An 8,587-nucleotide genomic window follows, 5' to 3' on the forward strand; every position below is an offset into this window, starting at 1 on the left:
TCTTTTGACGGATCGCTTCTTGTCGACATCAGCTCATTATCCAAGAAGTTGATCTAGGAACACCCCCTTCGGTACTTTGAAGCTTGCATGCCTCAATGGCAAGTTTCTCACTTCTGGCGACAGGTATACATCAATGACCTTCGACCGAAAGATTTTGCGTGGTGTTCGATGCCAAGTCCTTTATTCACACCACGTGAATTGTACTGCAGTACCTTGAGGGTCATTATCATTATCGGTGATTCCTCTCGCGCTTGTTAACAGTTTACATCATTGACTGGTAATCAAGCGATGTCTTTCCATGTTCGACTTCAAAACATTTCTCACATGGATCGACTTGTACTTAGAGTGAAGATCGGACGAGATTGAAGACCCCGGATCTAGTTTCATCCATCCGGGCTGCGATATATATTCAGGGAAAATAAAGACATTGACATGTACAACATTGCAGCACAGATAATCATCCTACCAAAAGGATGATTATTTCAGCAGGATCATCAGTCTACCATCAGACGATTGTCTGTCCTATGTACATAAAAATGAATTTATAAAGCTGAGCATGGGAATGCCCGCCTCAGCTAGATCATGAAAATAGTATGAAAAATAATGTATTGTATTGTATCTTATTACAGGTCTCCTCCCAGCATTGAAAGAACTTCGGATCCTCCTAATAAAGCATTTCACCCGATAAACGACCTCATACTTTAGGGGGCAACTGTTATAGACATTTTTGTGCCTTACATATCTAAGCATGAAATGTCCATAATCCAAGGGATCCAAAGTCCCTAAAAGTGTTGTTCCTGCCCCTAAAGGAACAAGGTCAACCAATGACAGCTTCTCCCAGAAGTTCTCCACCAGAAACTGCTCAAAACTAGTCAAATCAGGATCAATTCAGAAGCTCCACTAGCTGCCTGCGTTGCAAAGCACCCAAATACACTGGCTAGGTGCGTTGCAACGCACTTGAATGCACTACCCAGGTGCGTTGAGCGGGAAATGACAAGTGGCAGAGTCATTCAACGAGGTGGAGAGACACTGGAAGCTTCCAGAATCTTCTCCAGTGACACTTGCCTCACTAAATTCGACCAGTGATGAGTAAGAGGCTCTCAGCCTCCAAGTGGAAGCAAGAACTGACAGAGAGAAGCCACAAGTCAAAACATAAGCTGACTCATCCTCTCTGCTTACATCTATATATGGATCCCTCATCCCAGAGATCCAGAGGCTGGAATTTTGTACTTTGCAGAGAATTGCTGTTGGTTTGAGATTGAGATTGGTACATTGGGTGATTTATGCTTTGTTGGAGGTGACGAAGGGATTCCTTTGCTGGGAGGTAGATGCTGGATCGAGACTCACTTGGTTGTATCTCCTCTTGGACTTTATTATCATATCAATAAAACTATTTGAGTTTCTTCTACATGCTTGTATATCAGTGATGTTTTGTTATATTTGCATGTTTAGCTTAATCTGATCCTGAGCTTTTTTTGAATGTAAATCTATATCTTCGTGTAGTTTCTCTCTTCTGTGATCTTGCATGAATTTAGTGAAGCTGGGCCAGTAAGGGAGCAGGCAGCGGGAAGCGAACAAAGGGAAGAGCGATTGGATCAACCAACTAGCGAAAGACACAGGTTAGTTACATCCTTCCTCTTCATTTACATTTCATAAAGAAGAATACTCAAGCAGTTTTCCTTGTTTGTTGCTAAGGCACTGTCACACCTTAGAGTGGGATAGGGGCGTTCTGAATAGATACTTTTCCCAACAATACCTCCTAAGGGAGAAGTGTGCAATTCCATAAGAATCTTTTGTTTTAGCTGGGAATTCTTACAGAGGTATAAGCGATCTTTGTACCATAACGAATCATTTTGCCAGCTAAATGTATCAGAAGTACTGGAACCTTGTTGTAGCTTTCGAATAAGTGCCCACACTTCTTCATCATTCTTCCATTCCTCCCTTGCTTCGTTTATCCAATCTGGTTGGATAATAGAAATGGCACACAACAATGCTTCCACATCCTCATCCTTTCTTGAGAGTGCATCTGCCACCACATTTTGCTTCCCTTTTTTGTAGATGATTTCAAAGTCATAACCCAACATCTTTGTGACCCACTTTTGTTGCTCTTCAGAGGATAATCTTTGTTCTAAAAAGTATTTAAGGCTATCATGATCCGTTTTTACCTTGAAGTGTCTTCCCATTAGGTAGGGTCGTCATTTCTTAAGCGCATGGAGTATTGCCAACATTTCCTTCTCATAAATAGCTTTGCTTAAAAACTTTCCCTTGATTGGATGACTTTCAAAAGCAATGGGTCTTTCATCTTGCATTAGAACAACACCAATTCCATTTCCTGAAGCATCACATTCCACAATAAAGGTTTTTGTGAAGTCTGGTGTAGCTAAGACCGGTGCTTGGCACATTGCCTCTTTAAGATGTTCAAAGGCCTTTGTTGCTTCCAGAGTCCATGAAAATGAATCTTTCTTCAATAATGTTGTTAGAGGTGCTGCTATTCTCCCATAATTCTTAACAAACTTGCGATAATACCCTGTCAACCCAAGAAATCCTCGCAGATGCTTTATGGATGTGGGGATTTTCCATTCCTTAATGGCTTTAATTTTGCTAGGGTCTACCTTAACTCCTTCATGAGATACAATATGACCCAAATATTCCACCTCATGGACTCCAAAGAAACGTTTGGATCTTTTTGCATATAATTGTTTCTCCTCCAATAGTTGTAGCACCCTGTCAACATGTTCAACATGATCCTTCCAAGACTTGCTGTAGATTAGTATATCATCAAAAAATACTAACACAAATTTTCTAAGGAATGGTTTGAAAATTGAATTCATCAAACCTTGAAATGTTGAAGGTGCATTGGTAAGGCCAAAAGGCATGACCAAAAATCCATAATGACCCTCATGAGTTCTAAATGCCGTTTTCGGAATGTCTTCAATCTTCATTCTGATTTGATGATATCCCGAACGAAGATCCAACTTGGTGAAGTAAATTGATCCATGCAATTCATCCAGTAATTCATCAATAACAGGAATGGGGAACTTATCTTTAATAGTGAGCTTGTTGAGCTCCCTATAATCCGGACACATGCGCCATGATCCATCCTTCTTGTGCACCAATACTACTGGAGCTGAGAAAGAACTTTTACTCGGTTGAATTATACCAGCCTCTAGCATTTCTGCAACCATACGTTCAATTTCACTTTTTTGGACATAGGGATATCTGTACGGCCTGATGTTTGGGGGAACACTTCTTGGAATCAGATGAATAGCATGATCATGATCACGCATAGGTGGGAGACCTTTTGGAGTCTCAAATACCTTGGAATGATTGTCCAGGACTTTTTGGAGATCTGGAGAAATAGATGATTCCAATGTGGAAACATCTAGCGAACATAATTTTGCAATTACACCTCTTTGCTCCTTTTTTAGAAGCTTTGTCATGCCATTAGAGCTGATTATCTTTCCTGGTTTCCCTGCAATACCCCTTAACTCAACTTCCTTTCCTTCCGTAGAAAATTTGATGAAAAGTTCTTGAAAATTAAAAGCTATTGTACCCAAGGATTGTAGCCATTGGACTCCTAGTACAACATCAACACCTCCCATTGGAATGGAAAGCATTGGGCTAGTCAATACATATTCTCCCATGGATAGCTTGATATTATGGCACTTTCCAGAGCAATTTATTGTTCCTCCATTTGCAATCATCACTTGACACTCTGGTGCTGGATATAGGAAGCAATTCAATTCTTTTGCTACCCTACAATGAATAAAATTGTGGGTGCTTCCTGAATCAATCAACACTATTACCTTTTTCTTCTTGATTTGTCCTTCTATCTTGATGGTTTGAGGAGTGGTAATTCCCGCTAATGCATTACAAGATATGGTCGGATTTATTTGTTCTTCATCTAGGCTTTGTTCCTGGTGTATATCTTCTTCTTTTGACGTTTCTTGCTCCTTTTCTTCTTCCTCTTCACAATCTATGTAGAATAATTTCTTCTCAGCACACTTATGACCTTTAGTGTATTTTCTATCACAACTGTAACAAAGCCCTTTTGCTCTTTTTTCTTCCAATTGTTGTGGTGTCAACCTTATAGGTTGTGGAAGACTAGGGGCAACAACACTTCTGTCTTTATAGTTGTGAGTGCTATGCTTCCTGGTTTGATCCAGGTGGATGTTGGTGGCCACCCACCTATCCCATTTGGACCCCCACAACTGTCTCTTTTAGTCTTTTCAGTTTCCTAAATTGCATCACAATTTACTATTTTTAGCAGTTTTTCGGGTCCTGAACTTCCGGAGCCGTTTTGAGGCCCTAAACGACGTTTTTTTGGGAATCTGGGGCAACATGGGTCCATGTTGCCTCCCAAAGTGGTTGTACTCGGATAGATCTTTCTAACGAGCTATCGTACGCGTCAAACGGAGATCGTATGCCAAAGTTACAACCCCGGGAAATTGATGTACCAATTTACCCAAACGGGGCCCACAATTTGGCGTTTCATCTTCTTGGGTTAGGTTTCAGGATGTGAAGGGTTTTCCATTGTTTATCAACAATAAATAGGCCTTCGAGCCTCATTGTAATAGAGTTCGGAACAGTTCAGAGGCATGTAGCCACCACATCTCTTCTCAGAGATAAGCTACCATCGCCCTAGCTGGTTTATTTCCATTTCTGGTTGTAAGCATATTTCAGTATTTTCCGTTATTGAAATGAAGTATTATTTCCGCTGCATCTTTGTGTATATGGTTATCTCTGTAATTTGTTGCGTTCCTGTTTAAATCCGGATCAGTGGTATCAGAGCGGCCTGCTTTTTCTCTGTTTTTCTTTGCATGTCCCCAACGAGGTCGGGATATAAGGAGTTAGGGCTTGAACTGGTCAAACCTTTGCAAGACCAGCCTCGAAAATCCCGACGGCCTCCCATGGCGGATGAGAAGAAAGACGAGGGGGTAGGAGATCCTATCAAAATCTTGCTCGAAGAAGCGCTCGAGCGGCAAAGGAACACGATGATGGATAGCTTTGTGCAGATCCTTCAGCGGCTACCCAGAGGCGACGCATCGGCTTCCAACAGCTACTCTGGAAACGCCACACCGTTTAAGGTACAAGTTAATTTTGAAATCCCCATCTTCGAGGGTCAAATAGATGCAGATGCCGTAGATAAATGGTTAAATATGCTAGATGGGTATTTTTCTGTTCACGAATTTTCAAGTCGGGAAAAGATTGTTTTTGCTCTTCTCAAAGCAGCCCCCCACGTTAAGGACTGGTGGGAAACCTACTGCGAGCAGAAGGATGAGAGTACAGGTTCACTATTTTCAGCCGCACCCACTTGGAATGACTTCCGGGATGCCATCAAGGAGCAGTACTACCCTGTCGGAAGCTATGACGAAAAATACATCAAATGGACCACACTGCGGCAGGGACGAGACCAAGATGTGCCGGAGTTCACAAACATTTTTCATACCCTTCGCACACAGTTGGGTATCAAAGATACTGAGCGGCATTTGGTACTCAAATACCGCGGCTGCCTACACAGATACATCCAGGAAGAGATGGGGTTCTTGAACATCTCCTCACTTGGCACAGCATACCGATACGCTGTCAAAATCGAGCAAAAGTTCAAACAGAAGAAGCGAGACTTTGGATCTGCAAATTCGAAGCCCAAAGGACAAAGCCAAGGCGGGGTGACCCAAGACAACCCGTCGAAGCCGCAAGAAAAGAACAACACCACGAAGCCGAGGAAGGACACAGGAAAGTGGTGTGAGTTCCACAAGAGTCCCACTCATAACACAAGTGAGTGTCGGACCAAGCAGTCGCTGGTGGCCGAGTTGAAGGCTTCCGAATCAGATGCATGTTCCGACCCTGAGCCAGAACCCGACAAGGGGAATGGCAAAGGGAAGCAGGTCATTGATGCGGATCCTAGCGCCACTGTTGCCACCGCCAAGATCCAGAAAGATGAGCCCGAAAATCCAGAGGAAGGGGAGCGTCTTTTCCACTCACAGATGTGGGTGAAGGGTTCGCCGCTACAATTCATTGTCGACAGTGGCAGCCAAAAGAACCTTGTTTCAGCAGAGGTCGTGAAGCAGTTGGGCCTACCGACTACACCACACCCACAGCCATACAGTATCGGGTGGCTTCATGAAGGACGAGATCTCAAAGTTCGCCAGCAATGCCGCCTTCCCTACAGCATCAAGCCCTTCACAGACGAGGTATTGTGTGATGTTACACCTCTGGATGTTTGTGATGTATTACTAGGCCAACCATGCTTGTGGAGGCGACATGCTGTGTATGAGTCCAGGCCTCGTGCTGTCATTATTTCTTTGAATAATTCATTATACAGGATATCGGAGGTAGCCCCACCTACTGCCACATCTTTGATCACTGCTAAGAAAGGCAGCAAGCTCATCTGACAGACTAGGAAATTTATCTGTCTGGTTCACTCCCAAAGTAAGGGGAAGATCGTTGTTACCTCCATGACCCCTGCAAAGGGTTCCTCCACGCAGCAGCAGCAACAAAGGGATACGGTCATGACAGAACAGAGGAACAACTTCTCCTCACCCACAGGGGTACCACATAAGTTTCAGGTGGGCAACAAAGTTTGGTTACATCTGGAGAAAGAACGCCTTACAAGAGCCCATCAGAAGCTCTGACCACTCCGACATGGTCCTTACACTAGTACCAAGGCTACGGGAAACAATGCTTGGAATCACATCATTCCTCCATTCCTTGGCTTTCACCGAGTGTTAAATGTGGACCGTCGTCGACCATGCTTCCCACCATCACTGGACACATCAGAGATTGCAGGACAAGTTCAGCAGATGGAGGAACTCAACGCAATGGGGACCATTGCTTCCTAAGGGGGGAGGAATGATCCAGGTGGATGTTGGTGGCCACCCACCTATCCCATTTGGACCCCCACAACTGTCTCTTTTAGTCTTTTCAGTTTCCTAAATTGCAACACAATTTACTATTTTTAGCAGTTTTTCGGGTCCTGAACTTCGGAGCCGTTTTGAGGCCCTAAACGACGTTTTTTTGGGAATCTGGGGCAGACCCATGTTGCCTCCCAAAGTGGTTGTACTCGGATAGATCTTTCTAACGAGCTATCGTACGCGTCAAACAGAGATCGTATGCCAAAGTTACGACCCCGGGAAATTGATGTACCGATTTACCCAAACGGGGCCCACAATTTGGCGTTTCATCTTCTTGGGTTAGGTTTCGGGATGTGAAGGGTTTTCCATTGTTTCTCAACAATAAATAGGCCTTCGAGCCTCATTGTAATAGAGTTCGGAACAGTTCAGAGGCATGTAGCCACCACATCTCTTCTCAGAGATAAGCTACCATCGCCCTAGCTGGTTTATTTCCATTTCTGGTTGTAAGCATATTTCAGTATTTTCCGTTAATGAAATGAAGTATTATTTCCGCTGCATCTTTGTGTATATGGTTATCTCTGTAATTTGTTGCGTTCCTGTTTAAATCCGGATCATGGTTGCCATAATTTTGCTTTCCATTTTTCTTGCTAACCTGAATGCCTTCTCTAATGAATCAGGTTCCCAAAGGCGAACATCATGTTGGATATTATCCTTTAAAGACCCTATGAACACGTCAATCCTATGCTCCTCTGGAATATCTTTTACCCTTATGTTCAATTTTTGGAACTCCTCAATGTGCTCCATTACTGAACCCTTTTGTTTGAGACTTATCAATTGGCTAAAAAAAGTGTTGCTTTTTGTATCTTCATAATGTGCTATCAATTCTTCCGTAAAAATTGCCCAAGTGATAAATTGTTTACGAGAGCAAAGCCATTGATACCATACAAACTGATTTGGTTCCAAATATACAGTTGCCATACGTACCTTTTGTGCGTTTTGCACATTATTGAGATCGAAGAATTGCTCCATCTGTAATATCCATGTGGCGGGATCCTTGCCATCAAACTTCCTCATATCAATTTTTGGAATATGGTGATTCTTCGATCCAACATTAGTGTCTATGGAATCATGATTAACATTTCTTTTGTTCTCATCATGAGCTTCCTTTACTACCTTTTGACCATTAGTGACCCTTTCTTGTAGCAACTTCTTCAATTCTTCCATGTCTGTCTTCAAATCTATCTTCAAATCTGCAATGTCTCTCTTCAAATCTGTCTTCGAATCATCCATCTTAGCTTCCATGCCCTTTATCTTAGATTCCGCGCCATTTATCTTAGATTCCACGCCACTTATCTTAGCTTCTGTGAGCTTTTGTGAGCGTGACATTTGTTGCACTTGTTCTTGTAATTTTGATATATCATGTAGCATTTCTTCCTCTTCTTCATGAGTCATGCTAGAGCTTTCAGGTTCCTTACTAGGTGTTTGCATTTTCTTTCCTCGAGGCATCAGTTACCGATAATAATGGTTTACTATGCCCTTTGAATTCCGTTAAACCAAGCTTACACAAAAATTTAAAAAAAAAACTACACACCTTTTTTTCACTTTATAGAAGCCTGATATTGAATCTGATGTATCTCTGTAATTTTAGATCATCTAGTTCTAAAATTGCTAGCTGTAGTAGCCTTCTGCGTCCTCTTTCCAATGCCACAAGTCTGAGCCAAATTGGATTCTCC

This window comes from Pinus tabuliformis, chromosome 4_2, assembly GCF_031772625.1.
Source record: "Pinus tabuliformis cultivar Carrire ecotype Pingquan chromosome 4_2, CPIR1, whole genome shotgun sequence".
In the NCBI taxonomy this organism is placed as follows: Eukaryota; Viridiplantae; Streptophyta; class Pinopsida; order Pinales; family Pinaceae; genus Pinus; species Pinus tabuliformis.